The following is a 20,438-nucleotide window of genomic DNA, read 5'->3' on the forward strand; positions in this document are numbered from 1 at the left end:
CTGGAGTACCCCGAAATAGCTATCCTGCATCTTCACAGCAATCTCATTATTTTGAAATATAACAGGCTCACTATTCTAATGTCCCTGTAAACCTCGTTCCATGAGTAGTAAGGGACATTTCAGAGTAGTGGGCTATTTCGAAATTTGGTGCTGTTTAGATAGCTCCAATGTACAAAATAAGTTCTTTCAAGCTATGGTGCAATAGAGACATAGCCTAACTGGCCTGCTCTCTAGTTTATTTTGGTGGGCCACCTGAAAACTGTTTGCGTCCCCGCATGCCCAGAAATCCCTAGACCACTGTTGAGAACTGCTGGACTATGGCTTCTTGGTATTAAAAACATAAGAATGGCCATACTGGGTCAGACCAAACTTCCATCTAGCCTAGTATCCTGTCTTCCAACAATGGCGAATGCCAGATGCCCCAGAGGGAATGAGCAGAACAAGTAATCATCAAGTGATCCCTCTCTTGTCACCCATTTCCAGCCTCTAACAAACAGAGACTAAGAACATCATTCCTACCAATCCTGGCTAATAGCCATTGATGGACCTATTCTCCATGAATTTATCTAGTTCTTTTTTTAACCCTGTTAAAGTCCTGGTCTTTACAACATCCTCTGGCAAGGAGTTCCACAGGTTGACTCTGTGCTGCATGAAGAAAAACATCCTTTTGCTTCTTTCAAACCTGAGACCTATTAATTTCATTTGGTGACCCCAGTATGATAATATAACTAATCAATTATAATTGTAAGGACCTATATTCTAGATTTGATTTCATAAAATCCTATAGCTTCCACCCCAAATTCCACTGGACTTTACTCTAAGGCCGTGTCCAGACTCAGGGTTTTTTTCAGGAAAAGTAGCCTTTTCCCGAAAAAACTTCCCCTGCGTCCAGACTCAAGCCGCGTTCTTTCGAAATAATTTCGAAAGAAGGCGGCTTTTCTTTCGATGGCGGTAAACCTCATTTCACGAGGAAGAACGTCTTCTTTCGAAAGCTCCTCTTTCGAAAGAAGGCGTTCTTCAATGTAAAGAGGCCATCTTCGAAAGAGAGCATCCAGACTCGCTGGGTGCTCTCTTTCGAAAAAGCGGATTTCTCTTTTGAAAGATCCGCCTGCAGTCTAGACGCGATCTTTCGAAAGAGGTTCTTTCGAAAGAAGCCTGCTGTCTAGACATAGCCTAAGAAAAGAAAAATCACAATGGCTACTAACACATCCCATAGAACTGTAGTAGTTTAGGAGTGCATGTGCAACATCAAAACATCAGAGAGTTGGCATGACAGATTTTACTGCCCTAGGCATGAGATGGTGCAGATTATTAGGGGACAGAGAAATTATGCTGGTTTGACAACCCCTGATTTCTGATTATGATATGGGAAACAGACAACTTAAAGAGGCAGAATTCCCAAATCTATACTGGGAGACAGACAAACCACAGTTATGCTAGTGGGGAATGGGGTGATTAACCGCAGACAGAGGAACCTTCTAAATCAGCCCCTGAAGAGTATGTATGACCCATTGCATAGGGTATGCTCAAGAAAAGGCTATCTGGTATGTTGCACAGAGCACATGGAAGAAGAAAGTCGAGTAAATGTTGTATTCTGCATACTGGAGAAGTGGGTATAGCCATGTAAAGAACTACACTCTGCCCATCCAAATGAAAACTATGTCTATGTTGTTTCTTTTCTGACTCCTATAGTCCTAGGTTAAGGACTAAAATTTGTTGAGGGTGTTTTTTTTTCCCCCTCATGATCTTTTCGAAAGAAATGAACACATTTGTGACGTTAGTCATTACAATTTTTCCACAAAAATAGGACAAAAATTTCAAACAAAAAGGAGTTTAGGATTGTTTTTCAAATGTTTATTTTGGATAGTCAACGGTTCTCTCCTTCAGTGGTAGAAGGGGAGAAAAAAAAAGTTCTCCTGCAGGAAGGAAAGGATAGAAGCTAACTGCATAATAGTCTATATGACTGTCAGTTGGGCCATCTTCACAGGGCATTGTCACACAGTAGGGGGACTATGTGCAGTGGGGAAAGGTTAGGGATAACCAGGATGGGATATGGAGTATCTGTCATTGTGCAGATCCTTCAGCACAATACGGGTAGGGATCTGTCAGATACAAACATAATGAACACAGTTTAAATACCTCGGTACATAATGTCCACTGTAGTAACCTGAATGGAGACGCAGAACCTATTCTGTCAATTTACCCTGATGTCAGATCAGGTGAGTTCTATTGTCTTCAAACTACAACTCTAGATGAAAGAAGAAATAAGTGATGGGAACCGAAGGGTGTTGCAGGGAAAAATGCTGGGAATACCCGTCTTCAATGGAAAGTTCAGGTTATGGTCAATGATTAAAGCATGTCCTAGGAAGGAGTTACATTTTGACCGTCTGAGCGAGTACTGTCTTATGCAGGACGGGAATGCCACCTGCTTACTTAGAGCCATGTAGGGTGCTACTTTGTCAAGCTTGTGGTGCCTATGTAATACATCCCTCTGCTGCCTTTAGAGATCCCCGGTTCTGAGTCCACTACCTCGGGCTGAGAAGGGGGTATGGCCATGAAGGGTATGCATGTGTCCATTTTAAACAAAATGTGGTTTGGAAAGTAGGTATGCATAAAGAAGCATGCTGTGGCTCACCACCCTAGCAACAGCCTAGAAAAGGCCAAGGGGCGGGGGGAGGGGGGGTAAACTCAACATGTGGAGTGGAGAAGTACAAGCATGTGACAAACAAAGCCACATATGGAAAGGTTGAATCTGATTGGTTTAGAAGTTTGTGTTATGTAACCTGTTATGTAACTGCCATGTGCTATAAAACAGCAAGGGGAGGGGCTCCTTGCTCGAGGGGCTCTGGCTGATTTTAGTACCAGGGGCTCTCCCTTTGTGCACATTGAATAAAGTCTTATTGAATTGAATTGAATTGAATTGAATTGAATTGAATTGAATTGAATTGAATTGAATTGAAGTATCGAAGACCCTTGATTCTGCCCAGCATCTGACTCTCTGGGAACCACAAAATCCCAACAGGCCATAATGAAGTTGGATATCATTCCTGCATTGTTTCAAAAGTTTTCACTTTAAGAGCACGTCTACACAGCAGGGCAAAAGTCAAATTAAGCTACGCAACCTCAATTACATCAATTGTGTAGCTGAAGTCGAAATAGCTTAATTCGGCTTTTGGTACTATCTATACAGCAGGAAGTCAAAGGAAGAACACTCTTCCTTCGACTTCCCTTACTCCTCAGGAAATGAAGGTTATCATGAGTTGGAGGAAGAAGTCCTCCAGCTCGACATTATTTTGAAATAAATGCTTGTAGTGTAGATGCGCACTATGTTATTCTGGAATAACCCCAGTTATTTTGAAATAATGCTGCTGTATAGATGTACCCTCAGAGAGAAGCAACATTGTTTGCAGAATACAGCAGATTTTCTTGGTGGTGCAACTGAATTCCAAGCAAAGTGCAGGAGAATTTACATCCATTCCTACCCCAAGCTAGTTAATTTTTGTCACTGCTATAACACTGGAGAGATGATCAGATGAATCAACAATGATGGGACACTTTTAAATAAAGTGCCTATTAACTCTTAATAATTAACCCCTAATTCAGCAGCTGGACAGACACAGTTAATCTAAGTATAAATCAGTAGGCATAATTGGGGTTTAAAAATGTCTTATACCATCTCTATATTTTGTAGAATAGTCATTTCTTTCCATCTCCATGTCAGATATCCTTGCTCAAAGGAGTCATTATTCAGCATGAAAGGCTGTGGTTAAACCTCTCTGTGTTCCCCTTATGAATTTTATTTATGCCCAGGCCCTTCACGAAATGCCAGTGTGTACTTGTGTTTTGACAGTGCTGTGACTTACACCTCCATTCAGACCTTGAGATATTAGATTTTCTGTAATTGTACTTAAGTATGGTTCAGTGAAAAGAAAGTTTAAAGAAATTATTTCTCTGCTCTCCTCAGAAGCGTTCTTAAACACAAAAAACCCCAGTCCAAGCCCACTGATGTCAAAGAGGAAAGCTTTCTGTTCTCTTCAGTGGATCAGGCCCAAAGTTTTGCAACATGCAACGCACAATCATCACAGTCTGGCATATTTAGCACGCTGTGGTTATATGTACCCTGAAAGTGAGTTGCATGGGTAGGCATTTTCCAGCCACCTTTCAACCAGTCTCTCTGGCTACGTCTACACTTCAGAGGTTTTTCAGAAAAACTTCATTTACGTACACTCTGCAATTGCGTTCTTTCGAAAAAAATCAAAAGAACAGATGGTTTTTTCCAACATTGGTAAACCTCTTTCTACGAGGAAGAAGCCTTTTTCTGAAAGAGCTGTTTTGGACAAAGGCATATGTAGACAAGAAAGAGGGAGTTCTTTCAAAAGAAGAGGAAAAAGCACAGGTGCTCTGGTGGCCACTCCGTCCATAGTAATCACAGCTTACATGCAAGAGAGCGTCCATTCAGTGAGGACGCCATCTGTTGAAAAAGCAGATGGCTTTTTCAATGAACTTTGACAGTGTGGACACGCTCTTTCGGAAGAAGTTTTTCCAGAAGATCTCTTCCAGAAAAGCTTCTTCCGAAAGAAGCCTGCAGTCTAGACATAGCCTCTTAGTCAGAAATGGCTCCGGCCCGCTCCATGGCCAGTTGCCATGGAGAACAGCCAAACATTCAGGAGGAAGGCACAGAAAGAGAAGGACAGAGCCTCCTCTCTGCTAGGTAATACAGTATGGGGAGAGAACAATGGCTCTGGGATGGACACAGGCCAGTGAGAAGACATATGTGGCGCTCACATATACTCTGCTTTTGAGGGCATATAGGCAAGCACGAATCAATAATCAAATCAAATAAAAAATTCAATAATATCCAGAATTTTATCCCTGCTATGGAAATGTATAGGACAGAGATCATTCTGTGCTACACGCAATAGGTTTTTGGAGTACATTCCCTAACACTTTATTGGCTTCATCCCAGTTAGAATCCACAGGATTGCTCCTCAGCATGTCGAGTTGTTACACCAGACAAGGCGGTTGTAAAAGCTCCTCAGCTCTTTGCATCACTCCGCTTGCACCACTGGCTGACTTACGAGTTTGAGAATGTGGTGAACTCTGCATAAAAATGGGGCCTGCACACTGATTTGGATTAATCAGCTCTGAGTGTAATTCCTTTTGGTGAACTCATTTGAATAGCACACCAGTCATGATGACCTCTTATGATGGTAATGTTACGGTAATATCTAATTTCATAATATTTCCATCCTTATTTTACTGGGCATTCATTCAGAAAGTAATTCTTATGGAATTACATCTGACATCCCCATGAATACAGAAATTATTCAGTGTGTTAAGTGTTATTACATCCAATAAAGAAGGAGGTAATAGCGATTTGCCATTTATAATAAAGTGCTGCCTGTAATCCATTAGCAGCCATTACAGTGCCATGTTAAGCCTGTTCCTGTAAAATCTGATTACATTCAGCTACTTCCTAGATGTCTCCCCTGCATGCCTAAAATTGAGCATGAAAACCTTTATTTTCCCAGATAGCCCTTTTCAGGATTCTGGAAATGTATGATTGCTCACTGCTCGATCCACCCAATCAGTGTTCTTAACTCAAATTTCACAAGCAAAGTATATGAATGGGAGGGAACTGAAAGGAACACATAGACAGCTGCAAAGTTTGTTGTGTGAAGCCTCCACCCAATACAGTATAATGTAAATATAAGTTTCAGTATAATGTGAATGTAAGTTCTGTAATCTTTTGGGCTCTGTATCCTTCCATTATGTGAGAAAGAGATCAGAAGGCTACTTGTAATTCAGCATGATCACACTGTTGCTCTTAGGTGTAATTAGAATATAGATTGTGTTATAAAGAAAATAAGATGAATGATCAAAAGTTTGTACTAATAGAAGCTTTATTCTGAAATAAATTGATACCTTTTGTATGGGCAATTGTATCCCTTTTCCCAGGTGTGAAATGTTTGTGTAGTTCCTGGGGAGAGGGAGTGAATGAGTTTGGAATGTGATTGTTTGGAGAGATAATAACGTTGGCCCAGCAGTTTCAGATGGTGGAAGAGGGGAAGGGGGCTGGAAGACTAGGAGGCATCAAAGTACCATAAATTAAGGCCCAAAACAAAGCAGACCAATGCAGGACATTATGCAGGGCCTTGGAGTGTTAAGAACAAACATCCCTTTATACTCAAGACAGCTTTGAAATAACACTAGTAAGGAAACATCAACATCAACATACTGATGTCAGAGTAAAGCATAACTGCCAGATAAACAGATTTTAAGCAGAATGGCTGATGAGTGATTAAGAACTGATGCCGCAAAATGCATAGACCTGAATGGGAGAAAAGTCCTATAACAGATGGAGTGTCTTGCATGAATCTCCAGGTCTCATCTTGTCAAGATCAGAACATCGGTCTGGACCTAGAGAAGCCCGCACTCCTCCCCCTCATATTTAACTCACCTGGCCAGTGAGTTAATGTGAGCAACAGACTGGTAACTTTTTGCAAAAGGAAGATGGGGTTTCTTTGCTTGTATAAGAGTGTATGGATGTATGTGTGTGATCAGGTTCAACCCTAGCATCTGGCATTACCTCTTCCAAAATCAGTACTAAATTAGTCCCTGTACAAAGTGCTAGGAACTCAGGGGTCCTGAAGGGTTCTGCCTTTTTCATCAGGGATTAACCTGAGGTCTTGACCACTTCAGTGTTTCAGTATATATAATTTTCCCACCTTGTGCTAGCACCAATTGGTATGTAGTTGATGTATTTCATTTACAGTGAAACTGGTAGGAAAATGGGAAATAGTCTGATTTGTTTATATATTAATTCACCTATTTTTTAGGAACAAAGACCTTCTGTGACTCTAGGATTCTATGACCTGCCTTTCCATATCAGAGCGGTGGTCCATTTACTGCCGCATCTGGTCTCCAGCAATGTTTGATTAGTACTGGGGTGGCCAATCCATTACAAACGAAGAGCCAAAATAGTGGTGGATATAGCACAAAGAGCCAAAGGAAAAAAAGTTGTTGAACAAAAAAACCCAACCCCGGCCTCCATGTTTAGTCAAACAACAACAACAAAAGCCCTGGGAAGGCATTACCCTTTTAAGATGGCCATTTTGAAGTCTGCACTGGATGCTGCAACTCCGGCTCTGTCTCTTTCAGACAGAAACATGCTGCCCCTTTCAGAGCCACGGGTGTGGGAGCTGCAATTTTTTCTTTAAAGATCTGCATGCAGCTCGCAAGCCGTGGGTTGGCCACCCCTGGATTAGAAAGTATCAGAAACCCTGTAGCGGACAGGACAAACGTCATTGAGGAGCCTTTGGCCATTATCTTGAAAAGTTGTGGAGATTGGGAGAGATCCCGGGTGATTGGAAAAAGGCAAATGTAGCGCCCATCTTTAAGAAAGGGAAGAAGGACAATCTAGGGAACTATAGGCCAGTCAGTCTTACCTCAGTCCCTGGAAAAATCATGGAGTGGATCATCAAGGAATCCATTTTGAAGCACTTGGAAGAGGGGAAGGTGATCAAAAATAGTCAGCATGGATTCATGAAGGGCAAGTCATGCCTGACCAATCTGATTAGCTTCTATGATGAGGTAACTGGCTCCGTGGATATGGGGAAGTCAGTGGATGTGATATACCTCGACTTTAGCAAAGCTTTTGATATGGTCTCCCACAATATTCTTGCTAGCAAGTTAAGGGAATGTGGATTGGATGAATGGGCGGTAAGATGGATAGAAAGCTAGCTGGAAGGTCGGGCCCAGTGGATAGTGATCAACGGCTCGATGTCAGGATGGCGGTCAGTTTCTAACAGAGTGCCCCAAGGTTCGGTTCTGGGACCGGTTTTGTTCAACATCTTTATTAATGACCTGGATGAGGGGATTGATTTCACCCACAGCAAGTTTGCGGATGACACTAAGCTAGGGGGAGAGGTAGATACGCTGGAGGGCAGGGATAGAGTCCAGAGTGACTTAGACAAATTGGAGGATTGGGCCAGAAGAAATCTGATGAGGTTCAACAAGGACACATGCAGAGTCCTGAACTTGGGACGGAAGAATCCCAAACATTGTTACAGGCTGGGTACCAACTGGCAAAGTAGCAGTTCTGTAGAAAAGTACCTGGGGATTACAGTGGATGAGAAGCTGGACATGAGTCAAGTGTGCCCTTGTAGCCAAGAAGGCTAATGGCATATCAGTTTGCATTAAGAGGAGAATTGCCAGTCGATCTAGAGATGTGATTATTCCTCTTTATGTCCAATTCTGGGCCCCCAATTACAGGAAGGATGTGGCTGCACTGGAGAGGGTCCAGCGGAGGGCAACCAAAATGATTAGGGGGCTGGAGCATATGACCTATGAGGAGAGGCTGAGGGAGTTGGGTCTGTTTAGTCTGCAGAAGCGAAGAGTGAGGGGGGATTTGATAGCAGCCTTCAACTTCCTGAAGGGAGGTTCCAAAGAGGATGAAGAGAGGCTGTTCTCAGTAGTGACAGATGGCAGAACAAGAAGCAATGTTCTCAAGTTGCGGTGGGAGAGGTCCAGGTTGGATATTAGGAAAAACTATTTTACTAGGAGAGTGGTGAAGCACTGGAATCGGTTACCTAGGGAAGTAATGGAGTTTCCATCTCTAGAGGTGTTTAAGTCTCAGCTTGACAAAGCCCTGGCTAGGTTGATTTAATTGGGATTGGTCCTGCCTTGGGCAGGAGGCTGGACTTGATGGTCTTCTAAGGTCTCTTCCAGCTCGATGGTTCTATGATTCTATGATTCTATGACAGATCAGGAACAACCTGCCCAGCTGGGAACTTTCTGCCCAGATGTGTCTGTCACTACAAGTGTGTTTAGTGACTTTTTAAGCATCCTTCTCTGATCCTTTTCCAGTGCTTGAATGTTCTTCTTGAATTGTAGATATTAGAAGTGGATGCTGTATTCCAACTGTGGTCACACCAGTGCCAAATACAGACATAATGTAATTTTCTTAGTCCTGCCTTTTGGCCACAGCGTCACATTGGCAGCTCACGCTCAGATGATTATCCATCCCCCCGTGAATGTTTCATAGTATCTGCTTCCTGGGAATGAAATCCCCATCCTGCATTCTTTGTTTTCAGATTGATGACCTCACACGTGATGACCTATTGAATGCATATTGTTTGCTCATCTGCTTATCAAGAGATCTATATCACTCTGTGCCAATAATTTGTCCACTTTATTATTTACCACTCTTCCAATCTTTGTGTCATCTGCACATTTTAACTGTAATGATTTTATGTCTCCTTCCAGGTTATTGGTTAAAAAAAACCTTAAATGGTGTAGGCCAAGAACAGGTCAAGGAATCACACAGTGTTTTGTCTCTCGAAAGGTAGCAGATGGAGTTTCTGCACAGTGCAGTTCCTGGAGCATCTAGGAGCAGTGGGAGTTGATCCAGAATCTGAAACTGTGCATGTCTTTAGCAAAAGTGCTGCATGGGTCAAAAGGGAATGCAGGCATATAGTTTGTGGATGGCAGCTCATGTAAGCTTAGCACCGAATCTGGATCCAGATCGAATGGCCAGCTCCTTAGCCAATTGCTAATTGATATCTGTGGAGCATAGCTGTCCTGGTTGGGCTTTGTGTTCATGAGTGTCATTTTATTTAGATAAGAGCCAAAAGAATGCAAACTTTAACAAGGTTTTACATTCCGCTCAAGTTCTCGCTCATTCATTGAAACACTCCCTCCTGCAAAAAAAGAAAAAAAAACCCAACAACTTCTTCTGACTCAGATTTTCCTTTCCATGCAGGAGTAAAGCATAATTGATTGCACTCTTGATAAAAGCTGGCAAGTGTGGTTAATGTGACAAATGACTAAAGAAAATGACTAGCACTAACTACAGTAGCGGGAACAAGGGCATAACAGCAATGGATTGCCACACCACCTACATGCAGAAGAACAAGAGCAGCAGCTGGTTATGTCCGGGGAACTGGTGGGGATAGATGGTTATGTAAACTTTAATTTTTAACACAAGAGGCCAGATCATGACCTGGGTTTTATCGGGATTGCTCCTCTGACGTCAAAAGTAGCCGTTAGCACCTAGGTTCCCTCTAAACTGTGTAGTGGCACAGCCCTACCGCTGCTTAATTAGCCATCCCCAGTCGGGCAGCTCTATGTGTAGAACCCTGAGCCCTTGATTGGGCAGGGCCAATTAAACAGCTGTGGGGCTGTTCTACCATGCAACTTAGAGGAAGCATTGGTTAGCACTGATGGCTGGCAGGCAGGCAGGAAGTTACAGGAACTGCACCGTTTTAAGCCAGCTGACAATCTGCCTGATTCTTCCAGTGATAAATAAATGAGAAGAGTCTGTCATTTACCACCTAAATTATGGCCACAATTTTATGGGATCAAAGAATTGTAATCACAAGTTATTGTAGGGATATTTAGATATCTAACCCCTGCACTCAAAAGCACCTGCCCATGAGGCGAGGAGCTTTTATTTATCTGGACCACACTACAAGCACTAAAATCAGAAACTAACCTGTAAATTATGCTTGAAACTGAGACCAGATTGCCACAGTCTGATTTCAGGTATTTTGATGTTAATTTAGAGCATGCTCTTACTCTGAATTTACACGGGTGGAAATCCAAACATAATGATGCCTTAATGTTTTATTAGACAGGGTTTAAAGCCTGTTTAGCAATGCGTTTTAGCTTTGTACATTTTTTTTCTTTTTTATTGCTTGAGGGTTTGATGTCTTTATTGTACCAAGACGAGTGTTCCCTTCCAAAGGATAAGGATTCAAAAGATGCCTTTGGCGAGATAGCAGCTATCAAGATTCATTCAAAGCAGACAGTTGGGGAGTGGGTAGCATGTGAAAAATAAATAGTATAAAAATAAGTGACATAAGGCAGGATAATTCCATCTCTTTTTTTAACACATGTGTCTTATGTGTTCTCGCTCCCACTGTTTTTTTCCCCCTCTGTCTAGTGCTTGTTAAATTTTGACTAGCACAGTTGTAGCAGGGCAGCCGAACATGCTGTGCAGCCCAGCTGAGACAAATGTGGTAGAAACTGTTTCACATAAATGGTGTTCACTTGCTTAGTTAATCTGCTGTAACAGCCCTGAAATGAAGAAAAAGCTATTCTTCCTGACACATCTCACTTCATGGCTAACCTGTTGCCCCACTCTCTTCACCCTTCCATAAAAACCTCCCACAAGAAAAACATAAGTCGCCTCCAGAAATTTCAGAGGAGGCCAGAGCTACTCGAAAAAAGAACAAAAAACAAAAAAACACGAGCCTCCATTTTGTAAATGTATTCATAAGTAAGTGCCTAGTTTATTTCATTATGGCTTTGGGGCAGCCGTAGTATTAATTTTTCCAAAATCTTTGGGCAAAGTGGAGATATTCCTAGACATGCTTGAGAATTCCAAAACATGTCCCACTGTGAAGCATGATGTATTATTCCTCAGACAACTCACATTCGAAGTAAGAAATTTTTCCCCTCTCACCTTTGTCTGCCTTCTCCAATTAAAGCTCTTTGCAGAAGGGCCTGTCTATGGCCATGTCTAGACTGCACTGCTTTTTTGGGGATACTGGAGGTATCCCAAAAAAGCAATGCCACATCCAAGGAACACGTCCGCTTTTTTAAAAAATAATTGAAAAAGCGGATGTGCTCTTTCACCATCACAGTAAACCTCATTCTATGAGGAATAAGAGATGTGTCAAAAGAACACTTTGTTTCAAAATCTGGCACTATGTAACCATGCCACATTTCAAAAGAGCCTCTTTCGAAAATAAATCAGAAAAAGATATGCAATTTGCATACCGCAAATTGCGTATCTTTTTCCGATTTAACATTGCAGTGTAGACCTAGCCTATATGTTTGTACTCCAGTTATGCCTAGATCTTTGGCTGTGGTAGGCACTGTACAAGGAAGCATATTATGTTCTTCTCAAAAACAGTGAGAAGTCCTGTGGTACCTTAAAGACTAACAGATTTATTTGGGCATACATTTTTGTGGACAAAGACCACTTCATCAGATGCATTGAATGAAGTGTTTTTTACCCACAAAAACTTATGCCCTGCTAGTCTTTAAAGTTCCACAGGATTCCTCATTATTTTTGCAGCTAGACTAACATCGTTATCCCTATGAGAATTAGGGCATGTCTACAAAGCAGGGCTAAAATCCAAATAAGCTACACAACTTCAGCTATGTCAGTTGCATAGCTTAAGTCGAAATAGCTTATTTTGGCTTTTGGCACTGTCTATACAGCAGGAAGTCTGACAAAGAGCACTCTTCCTTCAACTTACCTTATTCCTCGTACAATGAGGGTTACAGGACTCCAAGTAAGAAATCCTCCAGCTCGACATTATTTTGATATTATGTCGAAATAACTGCTTGTAGTATAGAGGCAGACTATGTTATTTCGGAATAACATTAGTTATTCCAAAATAACACTGCTGTGTAGACGTACCCTTATTGTTCAACATGCTTAGGAAAGAATAGGTGACCCAGTGGCGGATGGGGTAGAAGGTCTCTTTTACTGCAGATACTCAATCCGCTAGGACCTCCAAAGCCCTGGTCCACATGAACCACACATTAACCAGAGATTCGCCTTTTTATCTCAGTTAGTATGTAAATACACTTAAATCCTAATTTAGTAATGTGAGTACCCATATAATGTATAATCATAACCATGTTCACTGTTTACAGCTTTTTAGATGAATCATGCAGTTTCAGGGGGAAGGAGCCATGACCCTGAATACATTGTATGTATTTGGGAAGGGGAAGGGACGGGGGAAGATAACTCTTCTTTTACACACAGGGTGCATCTAGAATGGCAAGATTTTGCACAAAAGTGGCTGCTTTTGCAAAAAATCTTGCCAGCTGTCTACACTGGCCGCTTGAATTTGTGCAAGAGCACTGACTTTGTACAAAATCAGTGCTTCTTGCGCAAATACTTTCACGCTTCCGCTCAGGAAAAAGCCCTCTTGTACAAGAATACTTGTGCAAGGGGGCCAGTGTAGACAGGGAAGAACTGTTTTGCACAAAAAAGCCCCGATGGCTAAAATGGCGATCAGGGCTTTCTTGCGCAAAATCGTGCCTAGACTGGCCACAGATGCTTTTACGCAAAAGCACTTTTAGCACAAAAGCATCCATGCCAATCTAGACACGCCTTTGCGGAAATACTTTTAACGGAAAAACTTTTCCATTAAAAGTATTTCCGCAAAATCATGCCAGTCTAGATGCAGCCACAGAGTATTCATTAGAAAGTTGCATTCCTCGTACAACTGCACACAGAAAGGGAGAGGGTAGCAAACTTTATCAAGCAGAAGAAATCGTGATGCCTTTGCCATTCTTCCCTATACCATGGCAACAGTTACCCAGGTTGTTATTTAACACTTAATACTCCAACAAAAATGTATCAGTCATCCAATCAGCGAGGAAAGGAGCGTAGTGCATCCTTTGGCACAATCTAAATGGAATTAAAGAGGTCACCAGCAGCCTAGTGTCTGGAGAACTAGTTACCTATCATTGATGGCTCACTCCTCACCAAATACATCGGAAGAAAATCATAGTTCCACTCATACACAAACACACAAAAAGTGGGGGAAGGAAGATAAAGTCCTAACATGCATTCCATGTAAAAGTTTGGTGGGTTGATATAGAAAGAATGTATTGGTCAATTCCTGCCTGAATCTCTGGCCCTAGATACTGAGGGTACAGGAATGGCAGGGTGATGCCTGCTTGTGCAGCCGCATGGATCTCTCCTCTGTTGTGTAGGCTTCACGGCAGAGATGGGATTGAACCCTGTGATGGCCAAGAGCGGCAGCTGGAGACATGCAATGGCAGGGAACGAACGGTACCTTTTCAGGTCCAAAAAGTGCAGCTGTTTGCTGGTGTTAGCCATGTGTTTTTACATAAGAACAGCCAGACCAAAGGTCCCTCTAGCTCAGTATCCTGTCTTCTGAGAGTGGCCAATGCCAGAGGGAATGAACAGGACAGGGAATCATCAAGTGATCCCTCCGTCACCCATTCCCTGCTTCTGACAAACAGAGGCTAGGGACAACATTCCTACCATCCTGGCCAATGGCCATTGATGGACCTTGCCTCCATGAATTGATCTAGTTCTTTTTGGAACCCTGTTAAAGTCAGAAAGTTACATGAATTAGCCAATACCACATGACAATAGTATTTCTTTTACCTGTTAATATCACCACACACACAGGAGGGGCTAGATTCTACCATTTTTGCCTATCTGAAAGAGTATTCTCCTCTGGGGCTAATTCCACTCAAGTCACTGAGACTTTGCATGGACCGACATACTCATCAGTGTGAGTAAATGTAGCCAATTCTGGTGAATACCCACAGTGCCGTTGTGAACTAGGGAGAGTCAGAACAATGATAACATTGCTTTTAGCTTTTTACTCATTTTCAGCGCTTGGAAGAACCACTCATTTTCCAGTAATCCCAAGAAAGGTCAAAGAGAGCTTACATCTGTATCGACTACAAGTAGCATTAGCTCCAATTTCCTGGTGAGTTAACTGGAACACATAGAAGTGAAGCATCATATTCAAAGCTCACTGATGCCAGTAGGAATTTATCTAGTGAATTCAATAGCTTTTTGGATAAGGCCCTAATTGATCTACCAAAGGCCAAATATGGGGAATTCGTGGCAGGGCTTGGGGTAGAACTCTTCAGGAATACCAGTAGCTCAGACTGTTAATCCTAATTGAGAATGTTTCCAAGAAAGAACTCTAGTGGCGTAAATTAATTTTCTAGCAGAGCAGAATGACTCTCTTGCTATTGTCCAATATCTTTACACCAACAGAACATTTTGGTCTTTTTTTTTTTTAAGTGACCTGGCTTACCTGTGAACGTTGGCCTTCCAACCGCACTACCATCTCTGCTGCTTTCCAGAACTCTGGCCACATGCAGGTAATTTCTGTGTCCTTAAAATATCCTTGAGCCAGAAAATAAATCCACCTGCTGTGGGCTGCATTTCCACCGTTACAGCCAAAAGCTCTTTGCAAACCAAACATGCTAGCTGCCATTCCTTCACATTTGTAACATTTAACTGTAATGCTGCTGCCCCTGAGGAGCTGCGGAATAGCATTTCAATTTGCCATCCCTGGATTTGTCCTAAAGAACTGGAGACATGTCAGCTTATCAGTCTGTGACCTTTTCTATTAACATTGTCTTCAGGTTGGCTTGGCAGCACGCAAGGAAAACAAATCGTCTTACCCGGAGCAGGTCTAGCTGGCCAGGATAATGCAGCTCTGGCACAAATCTGTTAAATTTTTAAATTGAGAACATTGCTATGGCTACATAAAATATATTAGATATAAGGATCCCTGAGGGGCAAGAGGAGAAGCCAACAAAATTGAAACCATTACAATGGATCTAAAGGAGGAGGGATTCTTGTAAAGCTTGCGAACGTACATTGTGTAGCTTGTTTACACTGGCCTGATACTCTGGAGATAATGCAAATGGAGTCACCACATAAATTATGTGACCTTTTCATGGTGCAGTCTTCTGGAGATCTCAATGGAAATATTGTTTTTCAAAACAAAATTGTTTCTCATCCTCTCCCTGACTTTCCTAAGTTCTCTCTCTCTAGTGACTATTTGATGGAGGAGGGGAGTCATTATTACCTAAAGTCTTACTGTCACGAGACGGTGCAGTCAAGGCAACACAACGGCAGCTTCTTCCTTGTATGTTCTGAGGCATCCCAGCAGAGAGCATTGAGGAGCCTGTCTTTCCCAGAATGCTCTTCGTTATAATGTCACACCAGGTCTAAAAGGGAGAGGGAAGGTGGCCACCGTGTTTGGTGGTAGGGAGATTATAATGGGATGTCTTTACATAAGTTTAGTGAAAACAAGGTGCCCAAAGCCTTGGACTCAGAGTTTGAGAAGATGGGTTCTAGTCCTGACTGTGCCACTGTGTAATCTTGAGCTAGTCTGTTCTCTCTCCAGCTAGATCAGGAGTTCCCTATATGTACACTGTATAGAACGTTGGGTCAGTTGAGTCTTACAAGTGCTAGCATAATATGTTATAAATATAAATGCCTGTCAAAGGTGCTGTGATTGACAACCTTGTAGATAAACCCTCTGTTTATTCTGCACTCTGGGGTTACGTCTACATTGCAGGCTTCTTGAGCAAGAAGCTTTTTGCGGAAGAGATCTTTCGCAAAAACGTCTGCGCAAGAGTGCGTCCGCACTGCAAAAGCACATTTGAAAAGCGATGAGCTTTTGCATAAGAGAGCGTCTAGACTGCATGGATGCTCTCTCACAAAAAAGCTCTGATTGCCCTTAACAGAATGGCCACCAGGGCACCTGTGCTTCTTTCTAGAGGCTGTTTTTGCGCAAAAAAACCCTGATTCCCGTCCACACACCTTTTTGTGCAAGAGCTCTTGCGCAAAAAGGAGTTATTAATCGTAGAAAGAGGAATACCTATACCACAAAACCCCTCTGTTCTGTTGATTCACTGTAAATTTTCTTGTGCAAAAAAGTGCTCGAAGTGTGGAAGCTCTGTGAGTTTTTGCGCAAAAACTCTGCAGTGTAGACATAGCATGGGAGCAATGCCAGCAGAAACATCTGCTTCCCCATGGTGGCTATCTTGGAAACATGCTTCCCCCCCATGACTTGGAGGCACAGTCTACATGTCTAAATGTAAATCAGTCTCCTTGGCCCTGAAACTGCCCACCAAGTTGTCAATGGAGTTTTTCTGCTTAGATATTTGGACACTGGCAACTGACCTGAAAACTGACAAAGGGTATGTCTACACTACCCCGCTAATTCGAACTAGCGGGGTAATGTAGGCATACCGCACTTGCAAATGAAGGCCGGGATTTGAATTTCCCGGGCTTCATTTGCATAAGCGGGGCGCCGCCATTTTTAAAACCCCGCTCGTTCGAACCCCGTGCAGCGCGGCTACACGGGGCATGAACTAGGTAGTTCAAACTAGGCTTCCTAGTTCGAACTACCGTTACTCCTCGTGGAGTGAGGAGTAACGGTAGTTCGAACTAGGAAGCCTAGTTCGAACTACCTAGTTCGTGCCCCATGTAGCCGCGCTGCACGGGGTTCGAACGAGCGGGGTTTTAAAAATGGCGGCGCCCCGCTTATGCAAATGAAGCCCGGGAAATTCAAATCCCGGCCTTCATTTGCAAGTGCGGTATGCCTACATTACCCTCCTAGTTCGAACTAGGAAGGTAGTGTAGACATACTCCATCTTGTTTATTTTTTCTCTCTATAGACTTTATACAGAAGCCTTTCCTTGTTCAACTTATGGTATAGTCTAAATGGTGACCAAAAAATAAAAGCCTTTATCCTATTTCTAGTCCCATTACTGAAGCGCTCTGTGAAAACACATCATGAATATTAATAGTTATCATTGCAAGGGACTGCATTGTATGAACATATCTAGGAAACATTGCTTCAGCTTTGCAGATATACACCCCTGAAGTTCCTATTTATCCATCCAGCTCCTTTGAAGCAGGGCAGCATCAAAGCTGAGCAGCGATAATTCTCTGCTGTCTTTCCCACAGTGTTCTGACCCACTTTTTTGGTTTCTATGACGTCCCTGATTCAAGGAGCAGAGCGACATGGAATCCCCTCATCTCAGCTCTTTGTTGCCTTCTTGTTCATTTTTCTGGGCATGCAGTTACCTCAGGGCCTACTCTGCACAATGGTGCATCTTAAGTTCATTTCTGAGTGATGCCATTCTACAGTTATTAATAGCACAGTGGTTTTGGTTGAGAGGGGCTTGTGCAACCCCTCCTCCTTTTTCCTGTCTTGCTTCATGGGGATTTATAAAGCCAAAATACAGTGAGTTTCATCTGGTTTTAAATAAACCTCAGGCACATCACCTGACAACAATCAACACAAAGTGGAACCATAATAATTAAACTAGTGTTAACCCCTCACGTCTAGATATTTCAGTGCAGGTCTGCATTTGACCAGTGGGAATCAGAGTAATAATACAACCAGGTGCTTTTATTACAGAAATAAGCCAACACATACACCCTTGCACTGACTAAAGGTACACATTACCAATAGGACTGGTTGGAAAATGTTTATTTTTCCTATGAAAAATTTCAGTTTTTTGGGAAAAACAACAACAAATGAATACCAGAATTAAAACCAGCTGTAAGAGTGCCGAGAGAAAATCTTGGTCCCAGAAATAAAAGAATTCTATGAGTCTGAATACTGTAATTTGCTCATTCGGTTCAATCAGAACAGGATAGGTCTTCCAGGGTAGGTCTATGTAGTGTTTTGTAGCGAGCAAAAGATAGTTTCCCAACCCAGGCTAGCAGACTTGGGTTAGGGCTCACGCTAGTGCTCTGAAAAGAGCCAAACCGGCTATTCTTTGAAGTAGCATCTCAGGCTCTGAAGTTCAAGGAACAGGCTGGGCTTCAGAGACCAAGCTTCAGTTCAAGAATCAACTTCAAACCCCTATTGACACTGCTATGTTTTAGAGCAGTCCTGAGAGCCTGAGATTCACAGAATGCGAGTTCCGGAAAGTGCTATGATCGAAAATAATTTCAGAAAGTCCTACCCAGCCACAGCAGCTATGCTCCATGTGAAGGTTCTAAGTCAAGCTGTGTGGATGAAGCACAATATAAAATGTATATTTGGCACACTTAGCCTCACTTCCTCTAGGATGTGTCTAGACTGGCAAGTTTTTCCGCAAAATCATCTGCTTTTGCAGAAAAACGTGCCAGTTGTCTACACTGGCAGCTTGAATTTCCGGAAAAGCACTGACGATCTCATGTAAGATTGTCCAAAAGACTTTTGCACAAAAGGGCCAGTGTAGATAGCACAGTACTGTTTTCTGCAAAAAAGCCCCGATCGTGAAAATGGTGATCGGGGCTTTTTTGCGGAAAAGTGCGTCTAGATTGGCCACGGACGCTTTTCCTCAAAAAGTGCTTTTGCGGAAAAGCATCCTGTCAATATAGACGTGCTTTTCCGAAAGTGCTTTTAATGGAAACTTTTCCGTTAAAAGCATTTTTGGAAAATCATGCCATTGTAGACGTAGTCCTAGTGTATTCATCTTTCACATGTATCAGAAACTGCCATTGCAATCATTTTTATCCTATGGAACTATCCTGCCTGAAATTTGATGCTTATCACATGGATTAATCAGAGGCAATGGAAAGTGTTTTGTTCTGTTCTGTAATTGGCTCATTCAAAAGACTGCTCAGAGCCAGCTGGTTTAGACCTAACTAACGGAGAAGAAAATGACATTAGACCAGCAATTCCTCCTCATGGAGCCACGTAAGTATTCCTGGGATGTCTCCCATCCAAGTATTGATCATATCTGACAATAGATGAGATGGGCCAGTGTCACAAGTTAGAATTTTCAGAGTCCCTGCATGACAGAGTAGCTGAGGCCTCATTTTCAAAAGTCAAATAGCTACTTTAGATAATGTTTTCAATAGAACTGGTGACTTCAGCTCCCAAGTCACATTGCAAATCACTAGGATCCATGCTTTTTTTTTTTGTTTTTTTTTGTTGGTCATTTAGGGCCTTTTGACAATATTGTACAGAAATTCAGTTCTGCCTCTGAATTTTTAACCCTGAGGAATTGAGGGACTTTGATCGGATGTTTTGGTTCAGACCCACAACTATATAAGACAATTCCAGAATTGTCAAGCTGTGTGTCACTCTCAAGTCTGTTTGGCTTTGTTTCCTACAACTCAGCTCCTGGAGTAACGTGATGACTGGAGAATCTCAGCTTCTATTTATAACAACATAAGTTTCTAGACCTCAAAGATGTGGAGAAAAGCTTGAAATCATCATCAGCACGCACCATAAAGCCTCAAAATCCAAAGGACAACAAAAAGGACCCCAAATTAAAATAAAATCATGGGGTTTGTGGGAGTCCTGACTTATGGTTTTGAACACTTGGGGTTGGCAATGGTGAATTTAGTCCCCCCAATACTGAATTTACCTCCTCCCCATCACTTTCACTTTTGAAAAGCTTGGTCAATAGCCAAGAATTGGAATGTCCTGTCAGGATAGTGCCCATGCCATAGTATGCTGACAGGTTATTTAAGCTCAGAAGGAGTCAAACAGACATTTTATTGGAAAAGCAGACATTTAAACAACATGTCAAACTGTGGGTTAACCGACTGACTGCTCATTGGGTTTTCATTAAATAATTCATTGATTTATACCCTTCTTGACAATACCAGGAATAGTTCCATTCTTCAGCAAGAAGGCAGCTGTGTTAATCGTCAAGTTGGACAAAGGGCACCTCCAATATTTTGAGCCGAGCTCACCTAGCGGTTGGTGCTTTGGGTTTATCGTTACAGCTTTTCTTCTTGCACATGGTGTGGAATTTGAGCAGTTGCTAATGTGCATGGAAACGGATGTCAGTACAGGGACAAATTTCTGCTTTACATAGCTCATGACCTTCATTACTTTCCTCTCCCTTTGCATATTTAGTACCAGCTTCATCTCTGTCCTTGTGAGAGC

At 42.3% G+C, this 20,438-nt stretch overlaps 1 long non-coding RNA gene across 1 annotated transcript in view; it reads left to right on the top strand.

Moving 5' to 3' along the window:
• LOC112543657 (uncharacterized) overlaps positions 1–20,438 on the top strand; it is an 82,120-nt gene that overhangs the window by 14,198 nt on the left and 47,484 nt on the right. The window contains exon 2 of the long non-coding RNA XR_012904529.2: positions 14,819–14,898. This is a non-coding gene — a long non-coding RNA (uncharacterized LOC112543657). The remainder of the gene's footprint in view (positions 1–14,818; positions 14,899–20,438) is intronic.

Source organism: Pelodiscus sinensis, chromosome 6 (assembly GCF_052426305.1).
Source record: "Pelodiscus sinensis isolate ZL-2025 chromosome 6, ASM5242630v1, whole genome shotgun sequence".
Classification (NCBI taxonomy): domain Eukaryota; kingdom Metazoa; phylum Chordata; order Testudines; family Trionychidae; genus Pelodiscus; species Pelodiscus sinensis.